Source organism: Athene noctua, chromosome 4 (genome assembly GCF_965140245.1).
Source record: "Athene noctua chromosome 4, bAthNoc1.hap1.1, whole genome shotgun sequence".
Classification (NCBI taxonomy): domain Eukaryota; kingdom Metazoa; phylum Chordata; class Aves; order Strigiformes; family Strigidae; genus Athene; species Athene noctua.
The window spans coordinates 76,201,237-76,213,466 of record NC_134040.1 but is presented as its reverse complement, the minus strand read 5'-3'; the positions used below and the strand labels follow the sequence as shown (position 1 = coordinate 76,213,466).

The following is a 12,230-nucleotide window of genomic DNA, read 5'->3' as shown; positions in this document are numbered from 1 at the left end:
ATATTCAGCTGGCTGTTGACCAACATCCCCAGGTCCTTTTCTGCAGGGCAGCTATCCAGATGCTCTTCCCTAAACCTATAGCATTGCATGGGGTTGTTGTGAACAAAGTGCAAGACCCAGTACTTGGCCTTGTTGAGCCTCATACAATTGGCCTCAGATCCAGCCTGTCCAGATCCCTCTTAGAGTCTCCCTAAACCTCAAGCAGATCAGCGCTCCTGCTCAACTTGACAAACTTATTGAGGGAGCACTCGATCCCCTCATCCAGGTCATTGATAAAGACATTAAATAGAACTGGCCCCAGTACTGAGCTCTGGGGGACACCACTTGTGACTGGCCACCAACTGCATTTAACTCCATTCACCACAACTCTTTGGGCCCGGCCATCCAGACAGTATTTTACCCAGCAAAGAGTATGCCCATCCAAGCCATGAGCAGCCAGTTTCACCAGGAGAATGCTGTGGGAAACAGTGTCAAAGGCTTTAGTAAAGTCCAGGTAAAAAACTTTCACAGCTTTTCCCTCATCCACTAAGAGGGTCACCTTTGTCATAGAAGAAGGTTAGTCAAGCAGGACCCGCCTTTCATAAACACATGCTGACTGAGCCTGATCACCTGGTTGTCCTATACAAGTCATATGGTGGCACTCAGGATGATCTGTTCCATAACCTTCCCTAGCACCAATGTCAGTCTGGCAGGCCTGTAGTTCTCTGGATCCTCCTTCCTGCCCTCTTGTAGATGGACATCACATTTGCCAACCTCAGATCAACTGGGACCTTCCCGGTTAGCCAAGACTGCTGATAAATAATTGAAAGTGGTTTGGTTAGCATTTCCACTAGCTCTCTCAGTACCCTTGGGTAGATCCCATCTAGCCCCATAGACTTGTGTATGTTGAAGTGCTGGAGCAGGTCGCTAACCATTTCCCCTTGGATTATGGGGGCTTCCATCTGCTTCCTGTCCTTGTCCTCCAGCTCAGGGGGCTAGGTACCCCAAGAACAACTGGTCTTTCTATTAAAGACTGAAGCGAAGAAGGCATTAAGTACCTCAGACTTTTCCTCATCCTTTGTTACTATGTTTCCCCCTGCATCCAATAAAGGATGAAGATTCTCCTTAGCTTTCTTTTTGTTGTGAATGTATTTATATAAACATTTTTAATTGTATTTTACAGCAGTAGCCAGATTAAGTTCTAGCTGGGGTTTGGCCCTTCTAATTTTCTAATTGAGTAACATCATGACATCTTTGTGGTCCTCCTGAGTTGCCTGCCTCTTTTTCCAAAGATCATAAACTCGTTTGTTTGTTTGTTGTTGTTGTTAGTGGCATTATCATAGCATTGTCTTCAACAGTTCTGATATATTTAAAAATACTATACAGTTGATTCTACCAATGCTTCTTACATTGCACAGTAGTATTCTGATATCCACACACTATAGACAGATATGGAAATTTTATTTTCCCTAAGATGTTCCTCATCTATATTATTTGATTCCTCTTTTCAGAAATTCCACCTCTGTTTATGTATCCAGTATTTCCACCTGGCTGGTTCTCATTAGCTGTTGCAAGCCTCCCTGAAGACCATTGGAATTCAGGTGTTACTGCCACTGTCTTGTTACATATACCTTGCTTTGAACTTTCCCCTAAGCTTTTAGGTTCATTAATCTTCAAGATTTTAGATTCATTACACTTCAAAATTTTATAGAATTAGGTGACTAGCCAACATCTAATGTTCTGGTTACAGATCAGGATCTGCATTAGGGTCCTTTCAGTGACTTCCTGAGTTCTTTCTCACCAGAGAGTCTTCATCAAGGAACAAAGCTAAAGATGGATATTGAAGACTTTGGTTCCAAAGCATGAGAAACATGAGTCAAATATTGCAAAAAAAGCTAAGGAATCATGATATTCATGCTATCTGCCCTATCTCTGATGGTATTCATGATGAATCAGACAGGTCTGGATGTTGGTCCTAGAGGAATAGAATCCAGCTGAACTTATGATTCTCTTTGGTGGGAGATTGGAGGTCCTATAATCTAAAAAGAGAAAATGAAAGACTTGGTAGCATTCATGAGAGAGGAATTCATCTGTCTACAGAAAGAGTGGGACAGTGCTGACCAAGTAAATCCTATTCTGTCTCAGCTGATAGAACTCTTCATAAAACAGAAACACTGTTTGATAAACTGCTAAAAAGGAACAGTAGAATGAGATGGAAAAAGCACCTGGAAATGGTCTTTAAAAGGAAATCCTAAAAAAACCCCAAACAGAACTAAATATATATTGTCTAATTTAGAAAAATTATGTGGTCTTTAAAGACAAAATCACTCAACTGCTGTAATGTTCACACATGATAATTATTGAAAAGTCTTAATCAATTTTCATAACTTAGAGAAACCTTTAATATTCTATTAGTAAATAACAAATATCATAATAAAGTTTTAATATATATTCATAAGCCATATTATTTTTCCATCTTAGAAGTTTCTAAAAATCCTTGCTCATGTTCTCCAACACCATTTGTATACTGCTCAAAACCTATAAAAGAAGTTTCACAGAGCAGACTGAAATTTTCTTGATATGAGTCAGATTCATGGTTATGAGTTCCCAATAGGAGCTACAATACTGATGAAAAACATGTAAGTTTTAACCAGTCCTTGGAAATGCCTCTGCTGCCTGCTGTTTAGAGAGTTTACTACCACATGGTCTTGGCCAGCATGCAGCATGGGATGCCCAATATATCATTGTTGTTTGAACTCAGCCCGTAGCAAATAGCCACGTGGACAGTTTTTTACTCCTCCCCGTCCCCGGTGAAATAGGGGAGGGACAAAAGAAGAAATTTGTAGGTTAAATAATAATAAAAAAAATTACTAGGAAAACCGACAGTAATAATAGTAGTCCAAAATGGGTAAAATGCAGCAGTGGCTCACCGAGCAGTGACCAGTACAGAGCCCATCCCCAGCATCGATCTAACCTCACCAGAGAACTCTGCCCAGCTGATCTGGAAACCGAAAACAAAAAAACACGTGTGAGAGAGCACGTGCCTGCCTATATGCTGAGCTTTGATGTTACATGACATGGAATGCTCCAATGATCGCTCAGGACCCAGCCCTTCAGCTGCGCTCCCTCTCACCCAAGGAAAGTTAACTCTATCCTGGCCAAAACCACGACACTAATTTAGTTCTCTAGTCTCTGAATATCAAAGGTCTTAAGAATTCAGCTGGCACAGTAGTCTAGAAAATGTTATAAAGACTTTTGGCAGGTGCTGTTGTGGAATTTATGTTTGCAGGCCCTGGTCCTCATGGCGAACTTTACCCCAATATCTGCTGGAGGGACAGCAGGGTATAAGCAATTCAGGTAGTTTCTGGAGAGCATCGATGACAACTTCCTAACACAAGTGACAGAAGTACCAATGACAAGATCTGCTCTACTGGACTTCATACATAGAAACAAGGAAGGGTGTGTTGGGGATGTGAAGGTTGAAGCTTTTGCTGCACTGGCCATGATACAGTGGGGTTCAGGATCCTGAGGGGAGGGAGCCTGGCAAAAAGTAATATCACAAGCATGGACTTCAGGAAAAGAGAATTTGGCCTCTGCAGGGATCTGCTTGAAAGACTCCCATTGGACATGGCCCTGGAGAGAAGAGAGGGCCAAGAAAAATGGTTGATACTCAAGAATCATCTCCTCCAAGATCAACAGCATTCTATCCCAACAAATAGAAAGTCAGGCAGAAATGCCGGGAGGCTTGCCTGGACGAACAAGGAGTTCCTGGTAAACTCAGATAAAATAGGAGTATATAGAAGGTAGAAACAGGGACAGGTAGTCTGAGAGGAATGTAGAGATGCTGTCTGAGCATGCAGGAATGAGGTCAGGAAAGCCAAAGCCCACCTGAAGTTGAATCTGTTGAGGGATGTCAAAGGCAATGAGAAGAGCTTCTGTAAGTACCTAAAGAGCAAAAGAAAGACTAGAGAAAACATGGGCATGCTGTGGACTGGGGCAGTGGCTCTGGTGACACAGGACATGGAAAAGACTGTTACTGAATACCCTATTCACCGCATTCTTTACTAGTAAGACCAGCCTTCAGAGATCCAAGACCCTCGAGATCAGTGGGAAAGTCTGGAGCAAGGAACATTTACTCTTGGTGGAACCTAGACATACACAAATCTGAGCCATCATGGGGTGTAACCACAGGTGCTGAGAGAGTGTGATGATGGTGATTGGGAGAGGTGCCCAAAGACCGGAGAAAAGTAACTATCACCCTTATCTTCAAAAAGAGCAAGAGGTAGGAAGTGGGAAAGTACAGGCTGGTCAGCCTCACCTCGATCACTGAGAAAATAATGGAACAACTAATCATGGAAACTGTTTCTGAGCATATGAAGTACAAGAAGATGATAAGGAGTAGTCAGCATGGCTTCACAAAAGGGAAGTCATTCTTCATCAGCCTGATAACTGTGATTAAACAACTGGCTTGGTAGTTGAGAGAGCAGTGGATATTGTCTGTCTTGACTTCCGTAAGGCTCTTGGCACTGTCTCCCATAAAATCCTCATAGAGAAGTTGATAAAGTATTGGCTGGATGAGCAGACAGTGAGGTGGACTGAAAACTGGCTGAAGGACCGAACTGTGAGGGTTGTGATCAGTGTTGTGAAGTCTAATTGGAGTTAGTAACTAGTGGTGTACCCCTGGGGTCAATACAGGGTCCTACACTGTTAAACTTCATTAATGATCTGGATGATCAGACAGAGTTTACTCTCAGCAAATTTTGCAGATGGTGCAAAACTGGAAGGAGTGGTTGAAGCAGCAGGGGGTTGTGCTGGCATCCAGAGTGACCTTGACAGGATGGAGAAAGGGGCTGATAGAAATCTCATGCAGTTCAGCAAAGAGAAGAGCAAAGGCCTGCACCTGAGAGGAACAATCCAATCCACAAGTACATGCTGAGGGCTGACCATCTGGATGCATTAGCAGGAGAGTTGGCAGCAGGTCGAGGAAGGTGATCCTTCCCCTCTAGTCAGACCTGGGGAGGCCACACCTGGAGTACTGTGTCCAGTTCTGGGCTCTCCAGTACGAGAGAGACATGGACATACTGGAGAGAGTCCAGTGAGTGAAAGGCCACTAAGATAAGTAAGGGAATGTCTTCTCTGAGGAAAGGCTGGGAGAACTAGGACTGTTCAGCCTGGAGAAGCAAAGGCTCAGAGCAGATCTTGTCAATGTATAGAAATACCTGAAAGGAGCGTATGAAGAAGATGGAGCCAGTCTCTTTGCAGTCGTTCCCAGTGGCTAGGCAAGAGGTGACAGGCAAAAATTGGAACACAGGATGTTTCGCCTGAATATCAGGAAACACATTTTACTGTGAGAGTGACACAGCACTGGTACAGCTTGCCCAGAGAGTCTGTGGAGTCTCCTGTGGAGACAGATATTCAGAAGCTGTCTGGATGTGGTCTCGGGCAACCAGCTCTAGGTGGCCCTGCTTGAGCAGGAGGTTTGGACCAGGTGGCCTCCAGAGGTCCTTTCCAACCCTGACCATTCTATGACTCTGTGAGTCACCAACACAGATGTGCGGCATTTCCAGAAGACTGTTAGGTGAGCTGTCTGTGGTTCACTGAATCATATTAATTTTCATAAACCATATTCAGCTTTGATGAAGGGCATTTTCCGATCAAACTGTGTTTACTTGAAAAATTCCAGCCAGATTTTCTGATGAGCTAAGATTTGAGGAACCCTTGACATCACTAATGATGTGAAAATTGTTTCTTTGGCTATACTAAATATACAGTGTGAACTGCTGCCATCTTGGATGTTTGCAAGCCAGGGATACAGAAATAGATACAGAGAAACAAATAAGCAAGAGCTAGAAAACCTGACAAATATCTGCTAGGAAACCCTAACACAAATAAAGTTTTATAAGAAACAATTCTGTTTTCCACGGATTTTGAGAAAAAAGTTCCAGTATTTCACAGACTCCTTTAATTTCATATAATGAAAACACTACAGTTTCCCAGCACTATGTGTTTCCTGCTGAGTGCTTTTCATGAAGTGGAAACCTTTCCTCGGTACATTTTCTCTTCAGAAATAACCTTCGAAATTTAGATAGATATTACTACTAAAGTAATTATGTCTTGTTCCACATCTCTTCTATAAATTTATAGAAAAGCTTTTCTCAAATTTTTGAATATACCAAAACAACTAGAAGTTTTTTTCTGTGTTGGAAAAGAAGAGCACAGTCATATTCTCTGGATAACGTGTCACCAAGTGAAGCAACAGCTGGATCAAGTGGAAAGCTATGGCTTCCTGTTGAATGGAAAGAATTTAAAACAGAATTTGTAAAATATAGTACAGTATTGGACAAGCTCATAGGAATGAAAGCCAAATACAAGCCAAAATATGTATATTTTCACATATTTCTGGAAGATTGTGTCCCAATTTTTCAACTTTCCTATAGGAAATTATTTTCCCCAATCCAAGGTGACCCATATGCATATGGTTCAGTGCTAGAGGAAGCCTGCCAAAGGTCACTTCAAATGTAAAAAATAGGGAATACAATTATTTCTACAACTTAAGATTGCAAAAACAGAAAGAGAGACTTAGCAGCAGCCAGGAACAGAGACACATACCATTGGAAGAAAACAACATTTCATATTTGTCCTAAATTTTGGTCCAGTCATACTATGCTGCAAAAAAGATTACAACAATAATGAGAACCTTCCAAATATAGATAATTGTCACTGCATATTCTGTCCTACAAAATATACTATAAAATACATTATAAGTGACACTTTGAGGTAGATTCAAAATGTATTAAAGAGTTTAGTTAAGTTAAAAGAGGAAAATAACTCATATGTTTCAGAGAAATAAGACATCCAAAGTAAAAACTAATTTTCATGTAAATTCTGACAAATTTTGCAATTCTTGTAGACAGGATTTTTTTTCTGGCCTTACCTAGTCTAAATAACTACTTTGAGATATTAACATAAATGCATATCTAAGTCTGTGATATGCTGGGAGAATTATCCAATTGCATATGAGTATGTAATTCAGAAGGAAACGTCATGTAATAACAAATGCTATACTGGAATAGAGCTAATTTGAAGAAATAATGTTTTGATTAGTAGCTCAGTCGCTTCACAGGTCTGCTCATTTAGAATGAAAAAATCAATTTTCTCCTAAGTTTTATTTAGTTTTTGAGACTACTTTACAGATGTGAAAAAACAGGAGAGATGTGAACAGAACCTGGTGTGAATGTAAAGGGCATGCATAAACAAGCACAAAAATAGAATTATCATAAATATGATATACAACTTTTAGTTTAAAAAAATCGTAACTACCTTTTTAACTCCAGTAGAAGGGAGAATTATCCATTCCTGATGCAGAACTCATGCTAATGAAAACAAGTGAATTAATCTAAAATAAGAAGCCCTCTCTCCAAAACAGAGTATATAGTAGAAAAAGCTATGTGATGTATAAGTAATAGACAGCTGGCAGAGCACATGGGAGTCAAGGTAGGAAAGTTACATGAAAAGCTGTATACATGTATTTATTTATATTACTGATTTGATTATTTATATGATTTTATATGATTATATTAACGATTTTATTTATGTTAATGTTTTGATAGTTTAAGTTACAGGAATCAGATAGACACCTAGAAACATCAAACTTTATCTTGTTTAAAAAGCAGATTGATTTGGGCTAATAGAAATTTACTATGAAACAATAATTGCTGTATTTACAGTGAGAGTGGCTTCTCTTCATAATTAGCTGCAATCATAAATCTTTTAACTGTATCTTTAATGCTTTTCCATATATTCTTAAACATGTAAGTTATAAAACCTCTTTTTTATATCAGTAGACTAGTTTATCAAAAGAACTTAATTTTTTATTAATAAACATTTCCTTTGATATCTTGTCAACTTTTAGAAGGATAAATCACAGCCAGTTTATTTTCTCTGGAGAATATTTGATGAAAATACTGAGATTTGAGTCTGTGTCTAGGACAGATGCTCTTATTTTTATGTAGAGGTAATAAATTTAAAATAGCATAATAGTTTCTGGACAACTGAGAGAAATCATAACAATTTTTAATCAGCATTGTGAGTTGTCTAAAGCAGCACTGTATTTACTTTACTTATTGGCACAAGCCATGTTATTTGCTTCTTTGGCCATTCTATATAACTTGTCAAAACCAGATATATTTATTTTCTTTATGACTACTCTACGTTGTAACCTCTTACCTGACACAGTATATTAAATTAATTTCCTACAGTAGACAGAGTATATATCTTATTTATCATTCACTGATGTGAAGCTGTACTCCTGGATTAGTTAATTTAGAATCTCCATGCGAGACAAAGGAGTGGCTCACAACATAGTGTCATATAAGCACTGACATAGCAAAGTATTTGTGCTATGATAAACTTCAGCCATGTTACTAATTTTAAGAATTCCACTGAGAAAATACGTGTAATTGAATATATGGGCCATCCAGACCATAGCCATAATTCTAACTGGCTTCATAAACTAGTAAAATATTATGCTGTTGTACATACAGTTACATCTTTTAATAATAAATAGTATAAAGAAACTAAGATTTTGTTTCTTGTAATTTCCACACATACTCTATAAATGAAGGTATTTTGTAAGCAGTTTGCAAGCCTCCTTTTCACTCTGGAAGACTGCAAAACAGTTTCATAAAAGCAGTAATGTAATGTAGATAGTTCTATGGTGTCATTATGGACTGTGATAGCTTTACAAAGAAAAAATCAGGACATTTCCTCTCTGTATGCTGGTGTAAAAAGCAAATGTAATAAACACAGAGCAAACAAATAACAAAGTGAAATCAAGACAGACAGTCAGTATTGAAAAACACATTTAATTTCAGTATAACTTTTATCCAATATCTGATATTTTTCATAGTTTTTCCTTTTTAATAAATATTACTATTTTAAATATTCTCAAAAAGAAGCTAGTGAGATAGCTTGATACAAATCTAAAAAAAAAATCATAGAGTCAGTTTTATACTTAAAATTCTTTTTTTGCAACTTGCATTCATGGGGTCACAAATTTAAAATGTTCCTGCCACAATAATGATTTTCATATACATTGTCAAAATCCTCCTCACACTTATTATTGTAAACCTGAAGACAAGAAAATTAACTACAAGTAAAAAAACCCCAACTTTAACCCTGTAAATCTAAAAGAGCTTTAATATATTTTCTAAAATGATGCTTTATTTTTTTTAACAGTTCAAATGTCAGTTAGGTACTGTAATTTATGGAAAAAAAGACTGTCCTGAACTGACATTAAAAAAAAAAAAATAAAAAAAAAATAAAAAAAAAATCCTAACTCTTTTGAGGAAATACACCATCCTTACATTCTGGTATAAATTCAACATTGACTTTTACCTACTTTTCTTAGTTCAGTGTTGTAATATTGAACATATTGTAGTAATCAAAATTAAATACTATTTGAACTTGTTTTCTATAAGAGATAAGCCTTATTTATCTGATATTTTGGGGAGTTTATGTCTTATTAGGAACCCTTTCAATCTATTTGGAAATCTTTTTATTAGCTTAAATAAGCAGTGTAAAACTGGTTCCTTAAGTGGAAGCATAAGTAGATTAAGTGCTTTGAGGTTTGGTGGCTTGAGTTGTAACACGTTTTTTTGTTCTGAGACAGCCATAGTGTCACTTGGTATGGAAGAAAAAAATAAACCTACTGATAGTCTGTTTGTCATCACAAATTGCCATATTTATTATTGTGTCAAGAGGGGAAGGGAAGGGAAGGGAAGGGAAGGGAAGGGAAGGGAAGGGAAGGGAAGGGAAGGGAAGGGAAGGGAAGGGAAGGGAAGGGAAGGGAAGGGAAGGGAAGGGAAGGGAAGGGAAGGGAAGGGAAGGGAAGGGAAGGGAAGGGAAGGGAAGGGAAGGGAAGGGAAGGGAAGGGAAGGGAAGGGAAGGGAAGGGAAGGGAAGGGAAGGGAAGGGAGAACTCTGGTAGATTCCTGGCTCCTTAACTTTGAGGTTTTGAAACACCAACTCTATCTTAAGTGAGGCTTTTACTTTTTTATCTGATCATTGTAATATAAAGCTAGATGCGTGTTTGAGTAAATATATTTAATTAATGATGATTACTCACTAAAGCTGAATAGAAGTTCCCATGTATTTCAGTGATGGCAATAATAAGCTTAGCTTTTATTGTCCTTGAGTTTTGCACAAGCTAGATTCAACTGGGGTTTAAATCATGACACATGTTTTGAAATAGACTGTAGTAGCTGAAAGCAATATAAATAGAACTATGAATTTTGTATTACTCAAGTGTTTCTCATTAGGTCACTTATACATCTTCCCATTTTCAGAAATGAACTTCTTAATACAGGAATGCAGTGTGTTTAAGAAATTACCATCCTGACTATTTATGTCATGTACTCATGCAGTATACTGCTACAGTATGGAAAATTGGATGGAGAAATTTATACTAATATACTTTTTTCTAATGATAGTTTGATGTATCCAGATTTTATTAAAATTCTTAAAGTGTCTTTGTGACTTATGAGATTTTTACATTTCATCTCTAGAATTTGTTTTCACATGTAACTTTCATAAACACTCCTGTCATTTCTAAGTTATATAATCTAATTTTTATTACTTACATAGCATTTTAATTGACTTACATTCCTGATCACAGTTTCTCAGAATAACTGCTGAAATGGATAACAGAATATCATTAATGTTTGTATCAGTAAGTTCAGATGAAAGTAAACTGGACCTTTTGTGAAAGTTATATGAATAATTATTACTATCAGGAAAAATGTGTTTTAACAGTCATAATCTGTTAAAAACATGGGCCAACAACTTTCTAAATATGAATGATCTTTGAACTATTCCTCATACTGGATATGTCTCGGTGTTTTATAGTGGATTTGATGTTGGTCTGGAAGAGAGTGTATCATCTAAAAGTCTATTAGTGTTGGGAACAGTGTTAATAGCTGGTATTAGTTTTCTCACATTCAACTTCAGGCTATATTAGAGAAATAGGAAATCTATTACAAAAACTTATAAAAATAATTATACAGGAAGCTAAATTTACATTTTTCTATCTTGTAAAGATAACCTGACTGCAAATGGCAGTTGATTTTGGAATTTCCACACCCCAGTTTAGGCTACTAAATCATACACACTTTTCTGATCATTAAAAGTCTGTATGATGTAGCTAAATCCAGTAAATTAGTCAAGCATAATGGAAATAAAATATACAATAAAATTATGTTTAATAACGTGCTTTGGAATTAATTCTGAATGAGATGGAAGATGATGAAGAAGATAAAGATCAAATCTGTTTAATAGAGATAAGTGTGGCTCAGATTATTTCAGTGGTTGTGAGGTGAAGTGCTGCCCTACTCACGAAGTTTTCAAAATCATACCTGTTTTTTTCAAACCATTTCCTTTTCCTCGTTCATCCAATTTTATCACTATTGTGTTTACACTGTTCTGAAATTCAGTGGAGTTTTTTAAAATTTCAGTTTTCAATTTATATTTCACACCAAATAAATGCAAATTCCACCATGGCAAGGAAAACCCTGATAATAAAGACTATGAAGATGGTTCATCATGTTGAAATTTACACTATGTCATAACAGTTCATCTAAAACTTATGTATTGTTTCAGGAACAATGTGCCAAAAAACATAAATGGGTCATCCCATTAGAGGTCACATATTTTTGTTATTTAGAATACATATATGACATTCTGTAATGTTTTTGTGGCTATAGGATATAAGAAAGCAGTTACAATATCACAGAATGGAAATTATTATTTTTACTCAAAATTATATAAACAAATATTAGGTTCTGAACTCTGTGTGTCTATATATATTTTTATATTTACGATATATTATTAATTGGATTTTTAGAAACTAGTGGAAGGTCTGCCATTATCTTGAGTGATGCCAAAATTTCATCCTAGTGTCAAAGACTTATCAGAATGCCTGAAAATATATTGCTATGCCAGAATAAAATGACACGGAGGATTTTATGTGTTTAAAAGATTCATGGAGTTTGTTCAGGAGTGATTAAGTGACTATGCTAAAAAAATACTATTTATTTATGTATGATGAGTTAATCTTGTTCATAACCTCAGGCTAATGAAAGCCAAGTTAAGAATACATAAAGCAATTATACACACAATGTAAAGGGATTTGAGGGTCACTGGCATCTATTTGAACATTGTTCGATAGCCCTGAAATATCAGGCCAAATTGTTTCAT

General features: G+C 37.0%; 1 protein-coding gene across 1 annotated transcript in view; it reads left to right on the top strand.

Moving 5' to 3' along the window:
- The first annotated feature begins 1,497 nt into the window (after nt 1-1,497).
- VEGFC (vascular endothelial growth factor C) overlaps nt 1,498-12,230 on the top strand; it is a 173,567-nt gene continuing 162,834 nt past the window's right edge. The window contains exon 1 of the mRNA XM_074904093.1: nt 1,498-1,580. The gene's annotated coding sequence lies outside the window, so the exon portion shown is untranslated. The remainder of the gene's footprint in view (nt 1,581-12,230) is intronic.